The sequence below is a fragment of the Lathyrus oleraceus genome, chromosome 1, assembly GCF_024323335.1.
Source record: "Lathyrus oleraceus cultivar Zhongwan6 chromosome 1, CAAS_Psat_ZW6_1.0, whole genome shotgun sequence".
Lineage (NCBI taxonomy): Eukaryota > Viridiplantae > Streptophyta > Magnoliopsida > Fabales > Fabaceae > Lathyrus > Lathyrus oleraceus.
The window spans coordinates 166,940,391-166,963,899 of record NC_066579.1 but is presented as its reverse complement, the minus strand read 5'-3'; positions in this window follow the sequence as shown (position 1 = coordinate 166,963,899).

Below are 23,509 nucleotides of genomic sequence, written 5' to 3'. Positions count from 1 at the left end.
AATTTTTATTGCCCGACCTCAGATAGTTGTGACTTATACATAAGTCCAATTATGATTGCTTAACATAGAGCTAAATTTGACCCTAAAGGAATAGCATTATAGTAAGTGAGATTGTAAGTCTCCCATCTTTCATGGTATTGTGTGGAAACTTGACCTTTTTTCCTTCCTATGGAAGATGTCTTGGTTCAAGGATTCATGCTTGTGAATAGATGGTTGAGTGTTCTCCAAAGAATGACTTAATCAATTGAAAAGCAAAATACCACTTACATATAATTAACCTTGACTAAAATTTGACTAATTCTTATTAATATTTCTTTACTTTCAAGTCATTTATTTTTATGCAATTTAATATTCAAGTCATTTACCATTCATTGTCATTTATATATCATTTAACTTGTTTATGTTTATGCCATTTTCACTTTGCTCATTTGAGACATATATTGTGATTGTATATATTTTCTTGTGTATTTTGATTGTGCTTGTGGTCTTGGGACCTTAAAATACTTAATAAATAACAAAAACCCTAAAAAATATTTGTGTGGACTGTTGGGTTTGATCTGAACTTTTGGACTTAGGATTAGGCAACACTCCATATGCAAAAGGTCTTGGCCAATGTCAACATTTCTGAGACCAGGTATTGTGATTTGAGTTTTCATCTGATGCAAGTATTGGGATCCACTTGAATTCATCTGCTACATTGTCTTAATGCCGATTGTTATTTTGATTCTGATGTATTATTCTGAGTTAATCAAGGAGTACTCTATCTGATACAAGAGAAGACAAAGAAGACTGCTAGCTATGGGATTTGCTTGCTTGGATGTCGCCATCTTTATTTGATGCCTTAATCTTTATGATGTCTGATATTGCTGATTGTTTATTGATAATTGATGTATTCAAGGTCCAAAGGGGAAGTGAGTTTTGTATATGACATTCTTGTCTGTTGGATTGCATCCCATTGGTCAGATATTTTCAACTCTTAACTTTTAATTTTATGCTTAGGATTAGTCTCTTCATCTCCTCCCACTTCTTAAATTTCAAAATCTCTCCCCCTTTTCAAAAACCTTCTTTGCTTATGATTTCAAACTTAGACCTATTTCAAATAGAAACGTTGGCCTTATGCCATTGCATTTTCAAACTCCTTTCTTAAATCAAACTTGTAAATAAATCTAATCATATTGACTTAAAATTTCAAAAGGCAAAAAACACTAACACTCATTCAAACTCTTGGCCCCTTTGTGCCTCTTTTAACTTAAATTTTGATTAAAACCAATCCACTCATTTTGAAATTGATACCACGAACTACGAGGTTTTGATCCCTCATTTTTATGTTGGTACGTAGGCACAAGTCTGAAGGTCTTGTCAAACACAAAAATATAATCAATAAATTCTTTTCTTATCCCTAAACTCTATTTTTCTCAAACATCTTTTATAGAAAAAAACACATACACACATAAAAAAGAGCTCCCTAGGAGTACCTAGGACACTTTGGATGCTAACATCTTCCCTCTGTGTAACTAACCCCCTTACCTGTAATCTCTAGCATTTTGTTAGTTTTGATTTGAAAACTTCTTATCTTTGGGTTTTTTTTTCGTACTTTTCCCTTTTCCTTTGGAAACAATAAAAGTGCGGTTGCGACTCTGATTTTATTGACGTTAAGCTTATCCATAGTTTGATGGTCATGAATTTACCGCTACAGTGTCCATTCTTGATAACAGTCTGAGCGTCTTTCAGAGAGGCCATTGGAAATTCAACAGTTTTAACTTCCCATATAGGGCCAACCATATCAACATTGACAACTTCAAATGATTAAAATGGGATTTCATATACCTCTCTTCCTCCTTTGACATACCGAAAAGATGCTAGATGGATGACCATGATGTCCTCCTCTCCTTCGATTACCACAAGCTTGTTGCTGACTAAAAACTTCATCCTTTGGTGGAGTGTCGATGTGACAGCTCCGGCTGAATGTATCTATGGTCGTCCAAGAAAACAATTGTAAGCGGGATGCATATCCATTACAAAGAAGGTGATAAAGAAAGTATGGGGGGCGATCTTTATAGGGAGGGTTCACTTCACCAATCACAAATCGTCTATAACCATCAACACCCTCATCACTATCTCACTAGGCTTCATAACGAGTCCTTCAAGAGTCAGTTTGAATATAAAACTCTTTGGAAGTACATTGAGGCATCATGCTTTAAAATGCTCATCATGCTTGATCCATGAAACTACGTCAGATCTACCCAGATACTCCATGTGAATCATTATTGTAGCATCATTGGGTTCCCAATTATGGGCTCTTCAGTAAACCTGGAAGAAATCATCAACGTGTTCTCTCATCAACTTGGCAGCTTGTATTTCTACATCAGACAAAACGAGAGAGGGCATATGGACCTCAATGTGATCCTCCTCAACATCATCATTTGATAAGTGGGCCTTAAAAGAGCCCAAGAAAGAAGCTCTTTCATTGAATGAGTTCCCAGATACCCTTTCTGAATCAAAATTATTGGTTAGTGATATAACTTTATGGCCTATGTGATCATGAGGAAGTGGAAGAGATTGTGAATCAAGAGATACCCTCATTTTCGTAGTAAAAGAAATGTCACTCTCATGATCACTATATAGGCAAATAGGGATATCATTCATCTTGACTTAGAGAAAACAAAAAATGTTGAAGGTAAAAGCGTGAGGGAGAAAGGTACCTGGAGAGGCGAGATTGAGGAAGCAAAGGAATGAAGAAAGGACAAATATTTGAGCTAAGAACTTCAACTACTCTAATAAGTGCTTTCACAAAGGATGAGAAGAAGGCATTAGTTTATGAGAAACACTTTTAAATTGAAAACTAAAGTTCAAGGATTGTGAAAGGTTTCTTTGATGCTCAACCATATCTATATATAGGCAAATATAATTTAACGAACCATATTAGCAGTAAAAAAAACTACAAAATCAACTGTTGGATTTTCTCCTGGGAAACACAAACAACTCGAGTGCACTATAAGGAGTGTCATGCCCTAATTAGTGACTTCATCCCACGGGTCACAAGGAAGCAGCGAAACATTTTAATGATGGAGATGCATTTAATGCGTATGTTCCTCAATACTTTTTCAACTAACACCAAGTGTTTCAATTCTAGTTCGCTTCAGACAACATCCTTGGAGGTTGGCTACGACTGCTAAAGACTTCCCCGTAACAAGCCTTGGAGGCACCCGCCTTGGGTCGATCAAAGGCCTAACTGGCTGAGGGCTCAATCAATGTAAGTCGAGTCCACTTGACCAAAGGTTTAAAAGTCATCTCACACGGAATGTAAGGTACACTTTCTGATCTCAATTTTTCACTACACGCATCTTGAATCTTAAACTGACTTGAGCGTTTGAGTAATAACCTTGTAGATCCACCCATGTGTCACTATATCGGGGATCAGCACCAACAATTCAAATTTTTTCACCCCATACTTCAACTATTTCTGATTTCAGAATGAAACACTTACCATCACTAATAAACTTTTCACTTCTTCAATTATATACATGTATCCATAGAAATATATGAATTCTCATATTATATTATAAAACATCTTATAATAAAATTAAATATTTGATATAAATAATGAAAATTATTTTATATATTATTTTTTATTAAAATTTTAATAAAATAATATATATATATATATATATATATATATATATATATATATATATATATATATATATATATATATATAAATTCTTTGAATATTTAAGTACATCTATTATGATATCATTCTTCTACTGTTTATGTTATCTCGCTATTAGATTAATAACCAACACATGCTCAAATAAATCACTACGCCAAAAATGACTTTTAACAGCGCATCTTAGACAGCGCTTATAAAAGAAAGCGCTGTCTAAGGTTAAAATTAAAATAAAAGACGGAAAATGTTACAAAAAATATTTGTAAAAAATGAAAATATGGTGATTTGGGTTTCTTTGAGATTCTTTTTGGGTCTGACTTTTTTTATTTCGAATAAAAATTAAATTAAATTAATGAAATTTGTTGTTAATTTGTTCGGGTATAGAATTTCTAAAATTCTTTTTACGAGTGTATATATCTGAATCAACCATATTAATTTATATAATTTATATCATTATTATCGATGAAATTAATTTAAGATATTCAACTTTTAAAACAAATAAAATGTCATTTGTGACATTCGCAACATGTAGAGAAACGAAAAAATAAAGATTTTTATATTATTATAGAGAATTAATTGACGTAAATTAGATATTTTTTGAAAATATTTTTACACATTTGTTTTTAATGTATTCGATCAATCCAGCCAAAGCAGACTCATTGTTGTTTGGTTTGTTCGGTTGCAAAAATATACAAATCAAATCCAAATCAATATGTAATTTTTTATTGATTTAGACATGAGATTCTCTTGAAACCGAATTAAACCGGTTTGCGAACACCCCTACTTAAAAAGAAATAAGGCCCAGTTTGACAAAACTAGCAGATATTTGATATTTGATAGCTAATGACTTATAATTGGTAGTTGGTAATGGTTGATAGGTTATAGTTGATGAATGATAACTGATAAGTTAATTTGAGTGTTTGGTAAATTAGTTATTAAACTAGCTGTTAGATGTAAAATGAGATAAATATTTTTAATTAAAAATTAGTGGTTCATTATCTTATTATATAAGATAGTATATTGAAGGGTAGGAATGAATTTTTGTTAAAATAATAAGAGTATAAATGGAAGAAAAAATCACAAGTTAAAAGCTAAAAGCTCAAAAACTACTTCAAATAACTTTTGAAAAAAAACTAAAAGTTAATAACAATGCTACAAACTAAAAGCTAAAACACAGTTATCAAACAATTTTTTATTATTAATAAAAGTTGAAAAACTAAAAGCTAAAAGCACTTTTTTGAATCTTATCAAACAAACTCTAAATATAATATAGAAGTTCCAACTTACACTCTATAAACAGATGTTTCTGTTTCTGGAGCTCCTAATGAACAATATTATTTTTCACATCTATATATAGGCTTAGCAGTAAAAAGAAACTACAAAATCAATAGTTGAATTTTCTCTTGGGAAAAATAAACAACTCAAGTGAACTCAAGTGCACTATAAGGAGTTTCATGCCCTAACTAGTCACTTCAGCCCACGTATCACAAGGAAGCAGCGAAACATTTTAATGATGGAGATGCATTTAATTAGTCTGTTCCTTAATAGTTTTCCAATTAACTACAAGTGTTTTGATTCTAGTTCACATCAGACGACATCCTTGGAGGCCGACCACGACTTCTAAAGATTTCCCCTTAAAAAGCCTTGGAGGTGCCTGTTTTTGGTCGACCAAAGGCCTAACTGGCTTAGAGATAAATCAATGTAAGTCGAGTCCACTTGACCCAAGGTTTAAAAGTCATCTCACACGGAATGTAAGGTACACTTTCTGATCTTTAGTTTTCACTACGCTCATCTTGGATGTTAAAGTGACTTGAGCGTTTGAGTAATAACCATATATGTTCACCCCTGTGTCACTGTATCGAAGATTAGTACCAACAATTCAGGATTTTTCACCACATACTTCAAGTATTTCTGATTTCAGGATGAAACATTTACCATCACTAATAAACTTTTCACTTCTTCAACTATATACATGTATCCATAAAAATATATGAATTCTCATATTATATTATAAAGAATTTTATAATAAAATTAAATATTTGAAATAAATAATGAAAATTATTTATATTTTATTGAAATTTTAATAAAATTACACACACACACACACACACACACACACACACACACACACACACACACACACACACACACACATATATATATATATATATATATATATATATATATATATATATATATATATATATATATATATATATATATATATATATATATATATATATATATATATATATATATATATATATATATATATATATATTATATATATATATATATATATATATATATATATATATATATATTATAATAAAATTAAATATTTGAAATAAATAATAAAATTTATTTTATATATTTTATATTTTATTGAAATTTTAATAAAATTACACACACATATATATATATATATATATATATATATATATATATATATATATATGTTGTACCCCTGTTCAAATAATATGTATAAATTCTTTGAATATTTAAGTATATCATTCTTCTACTATTTATACTATTTCTGTTATACTAATTCTTTGAATATATGTTATGTCCCTATTAGATTAATAACCAACACATGCTCAAATAAATATTGGTAAAAAACAAAAATATGGTGATTTGGGTTTCTACTTGAGATTCTTTTTGTGTTGGACTTTTTTTAGTTCATAAAAAATCGAATTAAACTAATGAAATTGGTTGTTAATTGATTCGGGTATCAAATTTTTAAAATTCTACTTGCAAATCTATCTATCTAAAACAACCATATTAATTTATATAATTTATATCATTATTATTGTTGAAATTAATTTAAGATATTCAACTTTTAAAACAAAGAAAACGTCATTTGTGACATTCATAACTTATAGAAAAACAAAAAAATAAGAAATTTTATATTATTATAGAAAATTAATTGACGTAAATTAATATTTATTTGAAAATATTTTTGCACATTTATTTTTAATGTATTCGATCAATCCAACCTAAACAAATTCGTTGTTGTTTGGTTTGTTTGGTTGCAAACATATACAAATCAAATACAAACCAATATGTATATTTTTTATCGATTTAGACATGGGATTCTCTCGAAACCAAATCAAACAAGTTCACGAACACCCATACTTAAAAAGAAATAATGCTCTGTTTGGTAAAACTAGCAGATATCTGATAGTTGGTAGTTGATGATTGGTAGTTGATAGTTGATGGTTGATAGTTTATAGTTGATGAATGATAACTGATAAGTTAACTTGAGTGTTTAGTAAATTAGTTATTACATTAGCTGCTAGATACAAAATAATATAAAATAATATTTTTAATTAAAAATTAGTGGTTTATTATCTTTATTATATAAGGTAGTATATTGAAGTGTAAGAATAGATTTTTGTTAGAATAATAAGAGCATAAATGGAAGAAAAAGTCACAAGTTAAAATCTAAAAACTCAAAAGCTACTTCAAATAACTTTTAGAAAAAAAATTAAAAATTAATAAAAATGCTACAAACAAAAAGCTAAAACATAGTTATCAAACAAAAAAAATTATTAATAAAAACTAAAAACTCTTTTTTGAATCTTATCAAACAGACAGACGCTAAATATGACCTAGAAGTTCCAACTTACACTATATAATCAGATGTTTCTGCAGCTCTCAATGAATAATATTAATTTTCACAAACAAATTATCCTTTCAAAATATAGGTTATTGTTTATTAATATTTATAATATCATTATTTAGAATATTAATTCTTAATAAGATTAAGCATTATTGATATACCATATATATTTTTATTTAAATTCACTCCTAGTACAATGTTTTATAATATACTAAAGTTAGTATTTTAAATGGGTTCTTTAACAAAAATTAAAATTTACAATTTGTATTGGCTAGAAAACACTCACAATTATTCTAGAATACATGTTTAATAAGCAGATTATTTTACTTTTTTTTAGTAGAATTCTGTGACAAACATATTCAAATCTCTCTACAAAAAAAAATTACATTTTTTTAATTGAGGATAGAGGAAATTTTATTAATTAACATGAAAGTAATGAAATTTTAAAACCATTTTTGAAATTTTCCATTAACATTTTGTATGGGATGATCCTTAGTGGCCATCCATTCTAAGATTGATTCTCTTGACTTTTTTTAACTTGAATGTCTTTATTTAGACTTTGACTTCCTCTTATCTTTGATATTTTTATTTTTCTTGATTGTCATCTTTCAAGGATGTTCTTTAAGAGATACATGCAAACTTTACATCCTCCACTTCAATCTACTATAGGTTAGTTCACCAAAGGTAATATGTATGAGTTCTTCCATAGCCATGGTCTTTTCAAAAAGAAGTTTTAAAACTATTTTTCATTAATATTTTTATATACCATGCATATAAAGGAATTAAACATACTCTATTACATTTTTTACACAACTTACTTAATATTAAGTAACTTGTGCAATAAAGATTTAATCAATTAGAACAACTAAAGGTTAAGATTAAGGATCTTACTAAAAATCAAGGGTTCAAGAATTTTTTTCTTGTGGTTATTATGCAAATAAATCTCTCCCTTCGTTGAAGTGAAACAATAGAACATGTTTATTTCTTCAATTTTGTAACTTGAAGAGCAACTTTCACTATCATCATCTGCATCACAATTTGACTTTTCTACTTTTGCTACCCAAATCTTTTTGATTCCTTTGATGTTAGTTGAATACATATTATGAGAAGACGTCTTTCTATTTTTAATTTCATAATTCTCTTTATAAAATTATGAAGGAGAATTTCCTTCTTTGCTCTCATGTCTCTTTTTGATCAAACAGAACATCGAAATATGACCGACTTTATTGCAGTAATTGCATATTAGGATTTTGCATTTAGATGTTTGTTGGGCATTATAAATATTGCTAAATTTTTTACTATTTTTCTTAGGTTCATAACCACAGCCTTCCTTATTGTAAGAATCCCTTTGGTTACCTAACAAAATAGTCAAGTTCTCTCTAGTGAATTTATCATGTGTGTTTTGAAGATCATTAATTTTATTTTTTAAAATGTCACATTGATCACACTTTATAGACTCGTCTAAGAATTTATAAGACGAGGAATAGTTATGAATTAGATCATATTGTCTTTCTCTAAGAATTTCCATTTCTTCCAACAAGTTTTTATTTTTAAATTCAAGGGAATAGATGATTGTGAGTGCAACTCTCCGCTAGATGTATTTTGTATGATGTCAAAACTAGGATACTTTAGCGTTTATGTATATTGGACGGTATCTCTCTGAGTCTTAATGTGGATATTAGCATTAGGAAGCATAAAAGTATTTTAGAATGGTTTAGAAAAGGTTTCATTCATTAAAAATAAGTTTTTATGGGAAAACAGTCTATGTGTCGACACATATGTGCTATAGGTCGACACATAAAAGAATTTTTTTTATGAGTCGACACATGTAAGTCATTTTTAAAGTATGTAGCTTATTTTTGATGTACCGACTGTATGTGTTGACACATGACTTATATAGGTCGACACATGAGCTATACAGATCGATACATGCATCGAATGTGTCGACACACGACTTACATAGGTCGACATATGCAACACATTTTTCCAAATTTTCATGATTTTTTCAAACCTTTTGCATTCCTTTTGCCTCAAACTTGTATACATATAAATATTTCATACATGAATAATTTCTTTTAGTGATTTTGAGAAAATCACATACAAAACCGGGATTTTAAAGAGTGCTCTTCATCTTCAACCTATATTATATGCATACACACAAGCAAACTACACATAATCATTCTTTATTTGGGTGCTATCTAGAATCGGTGTTGATAACATCTAATTTAGGTTGTTGAATCGTAAATTTGGTTGAGATCTTTAAGGGTTTCAAATAAGAAAACCAAGATGGGTTTTTCCTTCAAGATTAACTAGGGATTTGAAGGTTTTGGACAAGATTACGCAATTTGGATCGAATCGAGTGAAAGCTTTGAAGAACGGAGGTTTCTTTCAAAGGAGTGGCGTGAGACAGTGGATCATATTGTTAAATCTTGGGTTACAAGAATTTGAATTTTGGATTCGATCGAGTGAAAGCTTTGAAGAACAGAGGGTTCTTGCAAAGGAGTAGCCTGAGACGATATACGAAATTGGTATTGTTGAGGGACTTGATCAAGCTCATACAAAGGGAAGAGAAATTGTTAGAATCAACATAAAACATAGGATTTATATAATTGGATTGTTACATTTCTCTTGTATTCTACTTTTGCAAAGTAAGGTTAATTTTCATTATCTCAATTCGAGTTCGAATTGAAGGCAGACATACCCATAATGAGACCGATTGAGAAACTGCCTAAACAAATCATTGTATACTCTCTCTCTCTCTCTCTCTCTCTCTTCATTTGCAAATTATTGAATTCATCGATTGTGTGATCAATATTTTGGTTAAACTTTTTGACAACCTTTTGAAAAAGGTTTTATTGAGTTGATCATAATCTATTAGATTGTGTTTGGATTTTCAAATTTTAAAAAACCATACAAAACTCTAAACTAAATTGATTGCACACAGGGTGTTCGATAATTTGTCTCTATTGCATTTTTGTGTATTTTGTCATTGGGAATAGACTCTACAATTAGAGTAGCATTCAAGTGATTGTGATTAATATTATTTTTATTATTTTGTTCTCATTATCATAACTTGGGTCTACATACGCATATCCGAGCTTTTTAATAGCGGTTCAGTTTAGACGATTCGATTCGGGTCACTCCCGCTAGCCGTTAAATTTTTCAAAACAATTTTTGTCAAGTTTTTTTTAAACTTGGAATCTATTCACCCCCCGCCCCTCTTGATAGTTTCATATCATATAACAAGTGGTATCACGAGATCCAGTTAATTTCGTGCTTCAATATTCTCTTATTAGAAAATGGCTACCGAACCTAAAGGTGCGTACAATAGAGCACCCATCTTTATTGCTGAAAACTATGGCTATTGGAAAGCTTGTATGGATATGCATATCAACTTAGTTGATAAGGGGTTTGGGATGTAACTACCAATGATCCTAATCAAATTATAATGACCAATGGTAAAGGTGTTGTTGTACCAAAATCGAAAGCACAATGGAATGACAATGATAAGAAAATGTGGTCACATGATTAGAAGGCACAAAATATTCCCATATCCTCACTTGGTATTGATGAATATTATTTTGTTTCCCATTGTGAAACCGCCAAAGATATGTGGGACATATTAGAAGTTTCTCTTGAGAGAACTAATGAAGTCGAACAAGCTTAGATCAATACCTCAAATCAAGAGTTTGAGCTATTTCGCATGAAGTATGGTGAAACCATTGCCGAAATGCAAAAGAGTTCACACATCTTATAAATTATTTGAGTGCTCTAGATAAACCTATTTTCTATGATATTGCTACTAGTAAAGTTTTGAGGTGTCTTAATAGGGAATGGAAACCTAAGGTCACTGCAATCAAAGAAGCGAGTGACCTTAGAACACTTGATCTCACAACATTATTTGTCAAGCTAGAAGAACATGAGCAAGAACTCACTTGCTTGAAAAAACATGAAAAAGAGCATGATAAGAAGATAAAGAAGGAGAAAGGTAAAGACAAGGAGGTAGAAAAGAAGTCTATTTCTCTAAAGGATTCAAGTTCAAAGTCCTCAACCAATGAGAAAAGTGATTGTGAAACAAGAGATGACGAGAATTTTGATGATGAAAAGATGAGGTTTTTCGCCAAAAGGTACCATAGGTATATAAGGAAAAATGGAGTCAATCACTCCGACAAGAACCTAATCAAATTTAGAAGGTTATTTTACTCCTCAAAGGAAGATGAGAATAAGAAGGGAAAATTTAGAATTTCATGCAACAATTATGGAAAAGTCGGTCATTCTAAATCGAATTGTCCTTTGATCAAGAAAGACAAAGAGAATGTCCATCACAAGAAATCTAGAAAGTCTAGAAGAGCTTATATTGCTTGGGAAAGTGAAATGATTCTTTAACTGATGGAAGCTCAATTTCAAGTGTCGAACTGGCCAAGCTTTGTATCATGGTCAACAAAAAGAAGATGAAGAATGTAAGTCATTCTAAGATTTTATATATGAATGAATTGTCTTATTCCCAATTACAAAAAGCTTTTTAAAATCTACATAGAGAAGTCATAGAGGCTTTTAAAAAGTTGCATTTCAAAGCACATGGATGATCATATGAACTCAAAATAAGATTTCCTTGAATTTTTCTTGATTATATTTCTCAAAGTTTGAAGTAACTCGTTGAAGAAGGCATAGAAATAAACACATGAATCTTTGACTTTTCTTGAGAAACAAACCACAAAACTTTGAGATGCTCTTGATCCAAATGATATTGAAAGGTGCTTGAGAACCTTAACGATCATGCTTGATAGATAAACCCTTTGAGAACCAATGATTGAGCACACTTTGTTGAGGAATAAAAAAAACCCTAGCTGAGGAAGCCATGCTTAATGATCTTAATTGAAAAGCCATACCTTGCACAATAACCTTAAAGAAAACAAAGCATATTTTTTCTATTTTGATTAGTGGTTAGATGAGTCGTGAACATATAAACCCAAAAGGTAAAACACCAACAAAGAGGCGCTTGATGATCCCTACAAAAGGCAAGCCCCAAATATTAGAGGGAAAGGTCCAAGATGTGATCTTGTTTGTATGCAAGGATGCAAATGATATGTGGGATCTTAGGGTTAAAAATTATGGTATGACAACCGCAGACTTAGAATTTGAAGTTCCTTGATCATAGTCTTCTTTAATCAACATATGATATTTCCATTTAGATTTTGTTCAGAACTTTAATTATGCATACTTAACTAAACAATTAGTGCATTAATTTGTTCTTCTACACTTTGTTATCATCAAAACATAAAGACATGCAGATGTGGGACCAAACTTGTTCTTACAACTATTCCATATCACCCTGAGGTAAAAGGAAGCGAGAATACTTATGTCCAATTATTCAAGAGGTATAACATTGAGTAACTCTCTGAGACGGTCAGATATCTATAGTTATCAGCAAGCTACATCTATGAAGTTATCAACCTTCAATGGTGGACCATCACACCATCAAGCGGATAAATTAAAGGTCTCCTATATGAAATCATGTAAAAGGAGGAGAGTGTCATATCCTTATGATCCCCTCTATGAATTAAATACTCCATATGGTTTTTTCAGTGTTAATAAATAAAATGATAATTGTTAATCACTACAGTAAAAAAAAGTTGTTTAAGTCCATGCAGAACAGTGTAAGGCCCTCTCTTAAGAAATATTCCATGTTTAAGGAGCACTCTTTTCAATGTAGTTGGCGCAACCCCTCTCAAGAGCTAGCCACTCCAAGACTATAGTTGGTGGAGCCTCGAAACGTCTATCCCGAACCAGGTTTACCCCAGAGGCGGTGGTAGGAACCTTACCTTTAGCTGAGGACGGTTCCTAAGGACGTACTAAGAAAAGAATTAAATCTTCTCAATTAAAGCTAGTAACTACAAAACCTCGATTAAGACTAAAGAGTTTAAAGAGCACGATGGACACCAGAAACTCCCACGAGGAAGACAAATTTTAAGATTACCACAAAGCAGAGAAAATCTAAATCCCCTATTAAGCAAACAAACTTTAAATTGCAGGGATAAGGAGAAAGCCCTGAAGCCATAACAACTCACAACCTACTAGAAGCATAAGGTGGAAATGAAGAGGATCCAAATGCATATTCAATACAAATCCAAGTTAGGGAGGTAAAAATATAATTATATAAATATAGTTCTTATAGCCAAAAGCACATAGCTTGGAAATTTTTATAGGAAAACAAAAAAGGGAAAATAATAAAGCTTCCACATCCGGAGATTATGTGCCCCGGTCAACCCCGGAAGTCTTCTTATAAAAAGCCTCGAAAGGGTCCAATCCTTCAACGGGGAACAGAATATCAGGACACCATTCCTTTGCCTGAGCTACTGCATGGTCGAGGACCCTATGCACAACATGCACAGTTCATTAAAGTGACTCCCTAAACCTCTCCTTCAGAGTGACCACCCCACCTTTGTGAGTCTTCAGAGTCACGACATGGGTCTCTAGTTCCTGTTGAAGAGTTTTACGATCCTCTTCTACACGATGATCAACTTCAATAACAACATTAAAATTCTTCTGGTGTCGTTTCTTCTCTACCTTAAAGGAGGACTCTAGCTTAGTAATCTGGGCATCAAGAGTTGAAGGGGAGTCGTGAACCTTTGCCTCCTCTTGCAATGCCTCAGCAAGCCCGTTCTACTTCTGCGGGTCAGAAAAATCCATATGAAACGTATAACACTTAGTCTCTATTTCTTTACACTTTCCCTTCAGAGTGTTCCTCTCCTTAGTAGGATTACCTACAACCAAAACGTCCCCTCTACTAGCAGCGACTAGGGAGAAAAAAGAAGCAACCTGGTAGGTATGGAATGTAACCTTAAAAAGGAGCTTCGTATTCTATTCCTCATAAAGGTTGTGAATGTAAGTCAAGTCATCCGCAGAGACAAAAATATCATCTTCTTCAAGAGTGTAAGGAAAAAGGGAAGGAAGAATATCAGGCATTCGGAGGAAGGGTGTTAGTGATGATGAGGCAGCATCCTTAGACAGTCAGGTCCTCTTAGAGGAACTCTCTTCCAAAGGAGGGTGTTAGTCTTCCTCTCGGCCCCTCTTCCTTAGAGCATGATATTATGGCCGGTCTTTCATATATAATGTAACTATAGTAATGATAAGTGATCAACCTTAGGGGCAGATTCAATAGTCTCAACGATCGAGGCAGGAGCAAAGGCCGTAGAAGGAGGGATAATAACTCGTCCAGTGAAACCAGTCTTGATGCCTTGAGCATTAGTGAGGTCGTAAAGCAAATGCAATTTATCCATGTTATATTTAAGGCGTAATAAAAAATTAAAAAAATGTAAGACTATGTCCTCACCAAAGATCTCTCACCTATCTGCACGATCAACCATACTTACGGTAGAGTGAGTATCAATATGCTTCTTCCTCTGCTCAGAAGAAGGAACTTCACCAAGGACAAACCCCTACCCACAGCCAGGCCCTTGGAATAAGGAATGCTAAATGACCTTCATCGTAACCTCTTCAACAAAGAGGGGCCCAATTTAAGGTGGTAAAAATTAGCATTATAATCAAAGTGAGGCCACGACCAATACTTTAGGAATATACTTTTGTAGAAGCGAGACAACTCAGCCAGAGCATAGAAGAAATCAAGATGGGCCTCTAGAGTGAGGGATTTCACTAACACAAAATGCCTCATAAAATCTCCCTAGTCGTCGGTGAAAGGGATAAACCAATGGTCATCTAGATGAAAGGTAATAAGCCATTGATCATGGATGTTGTCCCATGAGGTGCGTACGGTGTATAACAGGTCGATGGTGTAAGAACAAAGTTGGTTCTACAATAAATCTCTAAGATTTTGATGATAACAAAGGATGAAACCCAAAATGGCACCCTAACGAGATTTTTTCTTAGTGTGCAGGACTCTGAACATTTATGCAGGACTCTGAACACTTACGCAGGACTCTGACCATACATCAGATACAAACTCATGTTAGATATAAAGTATTAGATGATCAAACGCAACTCAGAAAGGAATATATCCAGAACGTTATGATTCTGATCAAAGAGAGACAACAAAAAATCAGAAGCTCCAACAGACTACTGGTTTTAGACTCTTGAAATTCTGGCGTAGTCAGTATTCAGATGTTCTACTTCAAGTCACGACATCTGATCTAACATTGTACCTATTACAGCAAGACAATTATTACACTCTGTACTAATGTGCACCTTTTCACAGTGTCACATCCTCTCCTTCTATGTCATCCTAGAATGGAGGAACACTTAGTTATGTGCACCATAACATTCACTACTGTTGTTTTCCTACACAGTTATCAGCACGATGTCTCAATCCTGTATTGGACATCATCTGTTACATTGTTCCAGTTTGTTGGTCATGTACTTGTATTTCCTAGATTAAAGGTTGTAACAAGTTAAACTAATCTCCACTTATTAAGGAGCTAACAAATAGATTATTTGTTAGGTTCATTAATTGTAGCTTAGTTGTTAGTTTCCTAGATTTTAGATCAGCCGGTGGATTCTGAAGAATAGCCTGAGAAAAATCCTGAAACAGAAAAACTAACCATCCAACAATATAGCATATGCTGTCAGGAATGAATGTCACACCATTCCGTCTGACATCTAAGCCCATAACCATATGCTCAGTCTGTTTAGTTCCGGAACACAGACTGCTAAATTTGCTGTACTGTAAAAGACCACCCAGTCTCTACTTCAGTATCAGCTTACTGGAAGAACTGTCAAGACATCCAGTTTGACAATTTCACACTGCTCTTTTGGCCAGGTCTGATATGCTTTTTAAAACCAGACTTCACTACATACTGAACTGAATTCATCAGCTTATTAAACAGTATGTGCTGTTGTTGATGAATGTCAAAACATTCTGATTGACATTCCAACTGAAGGCTATGTATCAGGTTTGTTATTACCTTGATTGGCAGACTGTAACGCAACCTGAATTATGGCAGACATGATTATAACATACAGTAGGTAAACAAACACAGGAAATTGTTAACCCAGTTCAGTCCAACATGACCTACATCTGGGGGCTACCAAGCCAGGAAGAAGATCCACTATTAGTAGTATCAATTCAGAGTTAAACTCCCCCGTTTACAACTCATCACTTAATCCCTACCCAATGCAATCTATACCTAGGAACTCCTAGATAGAAACCTCCAGTTTCCATTCCTATCACTACAAATACAATGTAATGTGCAAACACCTTGAACTTGCTTCACAGCTTCATTCAAGAACATAATTACTCTTGCCTACAGGCTTTGAGTAACAAACACTCTCAGGTTTACCACTGAGAAACACATGGTAACCTTCCCACAGATTGGGAGGTTTACCTTACACACACCCCTAAAAATTCATTCTCAGAGGCTTACAAAAACTAGATTACAATCAGCTATTTATAACCTAATCACCCAACTGGATTTGGGCCTTCAGAAAGTTGCAGCAGACTTGTTCTTTGCTGTTGCAACTTCAGCAGAAAAATTCTGCTATAAACAAGGTCTTCAAGTTCCTAATCTCTCTCCATATATATCTCCATATTTAGAGCCTATATATATTCTGAATTAGTCTTCAAGGCCTTCACAAGGGAGTTAGGATATTCACCAGATATCCTTGCTGATCCCATGACATATACTGAATTAATCAATTCAGTTTCCTACACATGTGCGATGTCACAGACCTGATGTCGTGACATCGTACATGACATGTTGGTCCAGATGTTGAATTTCTTCAACCCAACATATTAAAACAACAGAGGTGATTACATTATTTGTTTTCTAAGATTAATTCCAATCCTGAGGTATTAACAATCTCCCCCTTTGGCAAATTTTAGCTAAAACAAATAATCCTCTGTTATTATCTCCCCCACCATGAACACCAATGTTGGTGTACATGGGGAAGAAGAGGGACACTACTCAGTTGTACCAGAACCCTTCCCCTCAACCGGAGAGCTTCCAGAAGAATATGTAATGCTGAGTACATAGACAATGTAACTCAGATCACAAGGCACAACTGTCTTCTTAACTCAGATCACAAGACACAAGTGGAAACCCCAGTTGGTGGATTTTGTGCCTGATGCCAACTTCTGTTTGCTGCCACATCCACAGTTGGCTTTCTTCTGGTACATTCTCATCCCCTAGGACTATATTTCTCTCCCCCTTTTTAGCTAAACATTTGTAAAGGAAGCCCTCACAAAACCAGATCCAGGCGCAGCTTGCCCAAACCTTAACATACCCCATGATTCTGAGAATGGGGTGTTTTTCTTGTGAGAGGAAGAGGGCTATTGCATCCTTTAAATAGCCCTGCCTGTGCCTAGGAATTTCCGGTAGAAATAAATGCTTGGTCAAGATGCATTTATTTTTGCTGAGAAACAGTCAGAGAATCACCAACAAAATCTCAGACTATCTTTGAATACCTTTTATAGCTCTTGACTGTTTCTTTTCCAAAACAGCCGTTCCAGTGCATGGAGACCATTCCATATATGCAGTCAGACACGTTGCACGCAATGTCTTAACATTCCTGCATTCAGCCAGTATTCAACTTAGACATCTGTCATACCTCCAGACACCTAGCACTGCTACAGCCAACTTTCCACACTTCAGTTGATGGTTACTCCCCCTGTACCACACAGCTGTAGCCATCAGTCTTATTCTGGTTTATCAGACTTAGCCACATCACCCTCATAATTCCTAATGACTTTAAAATTCAGAAGGAATTAACAGCAATGTCCAGGGAAATGTCATGACATCCGGTCAGACATTCTTCTGCTCACTCAGCCTTGACATACATCACAGCATCCTGATAACTGCCTTGTCATCTGAGAACACACAGGCCACAAGCTTGGTGATTGCTTGCAGCACAAAGGCACAACTCCCCCTGTCATGGACAACCTACTCTCTTGGAGGTCACACATGATCATATCCAACACCCCAAGGTTGGACCTTCACATACTTCCTGATTTAAAGAGATTCCAGACCACTTGATGAAAGGAAAACATAAGACGCATCTTCATGTCTTCAAGAGCGCACCCTCTGTCCAACCCTCTTGGCTGAACACATCCACACTCTGTGTCAATTTCTCTTCTAACCAGAACAGAAGATCACTTCACAAGATGTTTTGACATCAGCTGGGACTTCCTTCACAGCATCACAAGGAGCACTATCTGATAGACTTCAGATATTACTGAGTCCTCAGCTTGGGCCAGAGGAACCCAGACATACATTGGGATATATACACTCTCATCCCACTACCAGAGACAGTCTTCCATAGATAGCTCAGAACTTCTACCACAAGCTCCAAGAGATGAATAGAGAACTCCTCCTTTTGTCTTCAACTTAATACTTTTCTGTTCAAAAGTAATTTGTCTCAGACTTTCCTCAAGAATAATCAGATGCCTTATGTTGATTACCTTGATTCTTCGAACTCACTTCTGAGATAGACCAAATACCACTGGTTGATTACCTCCTTCATGAATTCTCATATGAAAAGGTCAAATGCTGCTTTTTGACCTCCCCAAGTTTATCAGACTTCTACCAAAGATATTCTGACCTTCCAAGTGAGACTTGAACTCCAAGCTACATGTTGAACCAACTTAGTTTTTCTAAGACATGAACATGTACCATCCAGCCACTCCAAAGTACTGCTACGAGGACGGCCTTTTTGAAGTATCCAATCTGCAACCCTGTAGACCCTTCTATCTCAAGTTGATGTGCCACTTCACCAACTAAGAGTCTGATGTTGAGCCAAATGTCACAAAATTGTGTTTTGACATCTAGCTGTTGAATTCAGCTCCTTCTTCTGCCACTTGAACGAGCTTCCTCCCTTCACAGAACTAGAGTTCAATGTTCTCATAGACTTGATTGTGGAACCAAGTTTGAGTAAACAACCTCCATCCTGCATGTTTGCAGTTAAGTCATTCAAGCTCACACCTTGATGAATTCCTGCTTCTTCTCCAAAGACATCAGACACTCTGATGTATGAGTCTTCAGAAGGACCAGTTAGACACTAACCCTTCAGCTTTACCAAGGATTCCACATCCTAAGGCAAGGCTGTTTCCATGATGTCAAGACTGCTGCCACTTGTTCTTGACTTCACAGTGTGCATAAGCTAATGCACTTCCTTACCTAGATCAGAAATAAACTGATCCAAGTAACCACCATCAAGACTATGATGTCTTCTTCTTCTTGTACATACCAAGGCTGAACATGTTTCTTGCCAGGAAACCTTTTCAGAGATCATATGCTTTTGCTGCCACCCAAGAGATAGATCATACCCCAATGTACTATCCTTCCTGTGATTCTGCACAGGGTCTTGAAGAAGAGATGTTCCAACATCTTTAAGAACATCAGTTATCTTGAGCTCCAAGGATAATCAATTAAATACTTGTACTTGACACAAGTAGACATTGATCTTAAATCCTTTCCCAATTATCCTTTCAGATACTTCCACCATAAGAGTGCTTTGAGGATACTCTTCTAGTGTCAACATCTTCTGCTTGCAAGCACCTTAATAGTCTTGAGACTCTTTCCAGATTAGATTCACCCTTAGGAATGAGAGAGATGAATCCTTCCTTGCAAATGTGTCACACAACAATCAGAACCCATGTGACACAGGTCAACAGCCAACCAGACCCTAGGCTGACCAGACTTGAGGAGGTTAACCACGACTCCCCCTCAACTTAACAATCATGGATACTCCACTCCAATATCCATGCATTGTACACATATGTCTCAACATGACATACACTATCCCTTACCAGTGGCAACTAACTCCTCCAATCACACCAATCAGACTTCAGCTGACCATAAGTACTAGTGAGACACACAACACCAGTCGATAGTAGATATGCATTGCCAGAGCATATTACCTCAACCAACCTCTGAATCTTCATATTCTCACTCCTAGTAAGAACTGCCACTTCTGAACGTGGTGTTTGAATAACAAGATTCATGGTTCCAACCCCCTTAAATGATATCACAATCAGGTTATCCCATTATTGACTGCTAACATCCAGGAGACTTGTCTTCCAACACACCATAGTACTTCAGGGAACAACTATCCAATCCTGATCAAACTGCAGGAAGATGCCTAACATCAGGAGATTGTACAATGTCACATCTCAACCAGCTCAACTTCTAGGGATGACCTTCTTGAGCACACAACCAGTTGACCCTGCTCTTGTCAACTTGGCACACACAGATGTCTCCTCTTCCAGGTCAGGAGTAGGTTCCAAACAGAATTATCTCTTTGTTTGAACCCTAAAAACATCTGCTCTTCAACCAGTAGCTACATACTTGTTGAACAACATGTTCTAACATCACATAGAACATTGGTTCCACCTCCTTGGAACAACCCTTCCTTGAAGGTCTTCAAGGTCTTCATATACACTACTCAAGAGAGTAAGAGAATCAGTGATTGAGGGACTCTTACCATCCTGAAGTGAGAACGTCATGATGAGTGGACTTGAGGAGACTCAAGTATCTTTGACATCTTCAGTAGATTATGATGAGATCTTGAACACAGCAGCCTTTCATCCACATGAAGGGAAGCTACATCAGAGTTTGAGTTTTGCCATTTATTATGCAGCGGAAATCATAATACAACTCAACCTATGAACACACACTTCACCAGATTGGCCTCCAAGACCATACCAGGTTTGAATGTGATGTAGTACTGGCACAGCTGTCTCACACACAGGCCAATTGCCAACCTCCAGAGACAGGTACGCACCATTCCTGTTATGAACAGTCCATCCACCTACTTCAAGGGACCATTCAGGAAATTACAGAACCTTACCCAGGTTCCAGCTTCAGTACTAACACAACTCCTTGCCAGCTACCAGAAAGTATCACCCATGGATCTCATCCAGAGACAGAACAGGATGCCTGCTCTGATACCAATTGAAATTCTGGCGTAGTCAGTATTCAGATGTTCTACTTCAAGTCACGACATCTGATCTAACATTGTACCTATTACAGCAAGACAGTTATTACACTCTGTACTAATGTGCACCTTTTCACAGTGTCACATCCTCTCCTTCTATGTCATCCTAGAATGGAGGAACACTTAGTTATGTGCACCATAACATTCACTACTGTTGTTTTCCTACACAGTTATCAGCACGATGTCTCAATCCTGTGTTGGACATCATCTGTTACATTGTTCCAGTTTGTTGGTCATGTACTTGTATTTCCTAGATTAAAGGTTGTAACAAGTTAAACTAATCTCCACTTATTAAGGAGCTAACAAATAGATTATTTGTTAGGTTCATTAATTGTAGCTTAGTTGTTAGTTTCCTAGATTTTAGATCAGCCGGTGGATTCCTGAAGAATAGCCTGAGAAAAATCCTGAAACAGAAAAACTAACCATCCAACAATATAGCATATGCTGTCAGGAATGAATGTCACACCATTCCGTCTGACATCTAAGCCCAGAACCATATGCTCAGTCTGTTTAGTTCCTGAACACAGACTGCTAAATTTGCTGTACTGTAAAAGACCACCCAGTCTCTACTTCAGTATCAGCTTACTGGAAGAACTGTCAAGACATCCAGTTTGACAATTTCACACTGCTCTTTTGGCCAGGTCTGATATGCTTTTTAAAACCAGACTTCACTACATACTGAACTGAATTCATCAGCTTATTAAACAGTATGTGCTGTTGTTGATGAATGTCAAAACATTCTGATTGACATTCCAACTGAAGGCTATGTATCAGGTTTGTTATTACCTTGATTGGCAGACTGTAACGCAACCTGAATTATGGCAGACATGATTATAACATGCAGTAGGTAAACAAACACAGGAAATTGTTAACCCAGTTCAGTCCAACATGACCTACATCTGGGGGCTACCAAGCCAGGAAGAAGATCCACTATTAGTAGTATCAATTCAGAGTTAAACTCCCCCGTTTACAACTCATCACTTAATCCCTACCCAATGCAATCTATACCTAGGAACTCCTAGATAGAAACCTCCAGTTTCCATTCCTATCACTACAAATACAATGTAATGTGCAAACACCTTGAACTTGCTTCACAACTTCATTCAAGAACATAATTACTCTTGCCTACAGGCTTTGAGTAACAAACACTCTCAGGTTTACCACTGAGAAACACATGGTAACCTTCCCACAGATTGGGAGGTTTACCTTACACACACCCCTAAAAATTCATTCTTAGAGGCTTACAAAAACTAGATTACAATCAGCTATTTATAACCTAATCACCCAACTGGATTTGGGCCTTCAGAAAGTTGCAGCAGACTTGTTCTTTGCTGTTGCAACTTCAGCAGAAAAATTCTGCTATAAACAAGGTCTTCAAGTTCCTAATCTCTCTCCATATATATCTCCATATTTAGAGCCTATATATATTCTGAATTAGTCTTCAAGGCCTTCACAAGGGAGTTAGGATATTCACCAGATATCCTTGCTGATCCCATGACATATACTGAATTAATCAATTCAGTTTCCTACACATGTGCGATGTCACAGACCTGATGTCGTGACATCGTACATGACATGTTGGTCCAGATGTTGAATTTCTTCAACCCAACATATTAAAACAACAGAGGTGATTACATTATTTGTTTTCTAAGATTAATGCCAATCCTGAGGTATTAACAACTCTGATACTTAAAAAGACTAGAACTCTGAGAAGCTCTGATGAAGGCAAACGTAATCATCCTCTTAAGATTGAATCTGGTACATCAAGACTCTAATGAAGATTCACAAGTCCATAACGCGTAACGGAAAGAAATCTCACTATGGAAAGGAAGTATTTTAAGAAAGAATTAAAGAGGCGGACAAAATGGTTTTAGAAAGAAACAACAGAAGTAATGACATTAATGATTCTTCAATGACCAAGATTTTGTTATCACTCCAACGGTCCTTCACAACTACTATATAAAGGACGAATTACTTCTCTAGAGAGATACACCTGAGACACACAGAAACATCATTCACATTCTCTCTTATTTTTCACGAGTTGCTGCTCTTACGCAAAAAGATTTTGCTCCAATACTTTTCTGTAATACTTGCTTGTTGTTAGAAGCACTTTACATTACAACTTATTTTTGCTTAAACTATTTCCTCAAGTGACTTTGTGTAGTCTGTATACTTGAGAGGGCTAAGAGATTATTCTCTTAGACGATTGGTTGTGTAATCTTTCAAGATTAGTGAATTAAGTCCTTTTTGAAGGTGAAATCACCTTGGTAGGGTGG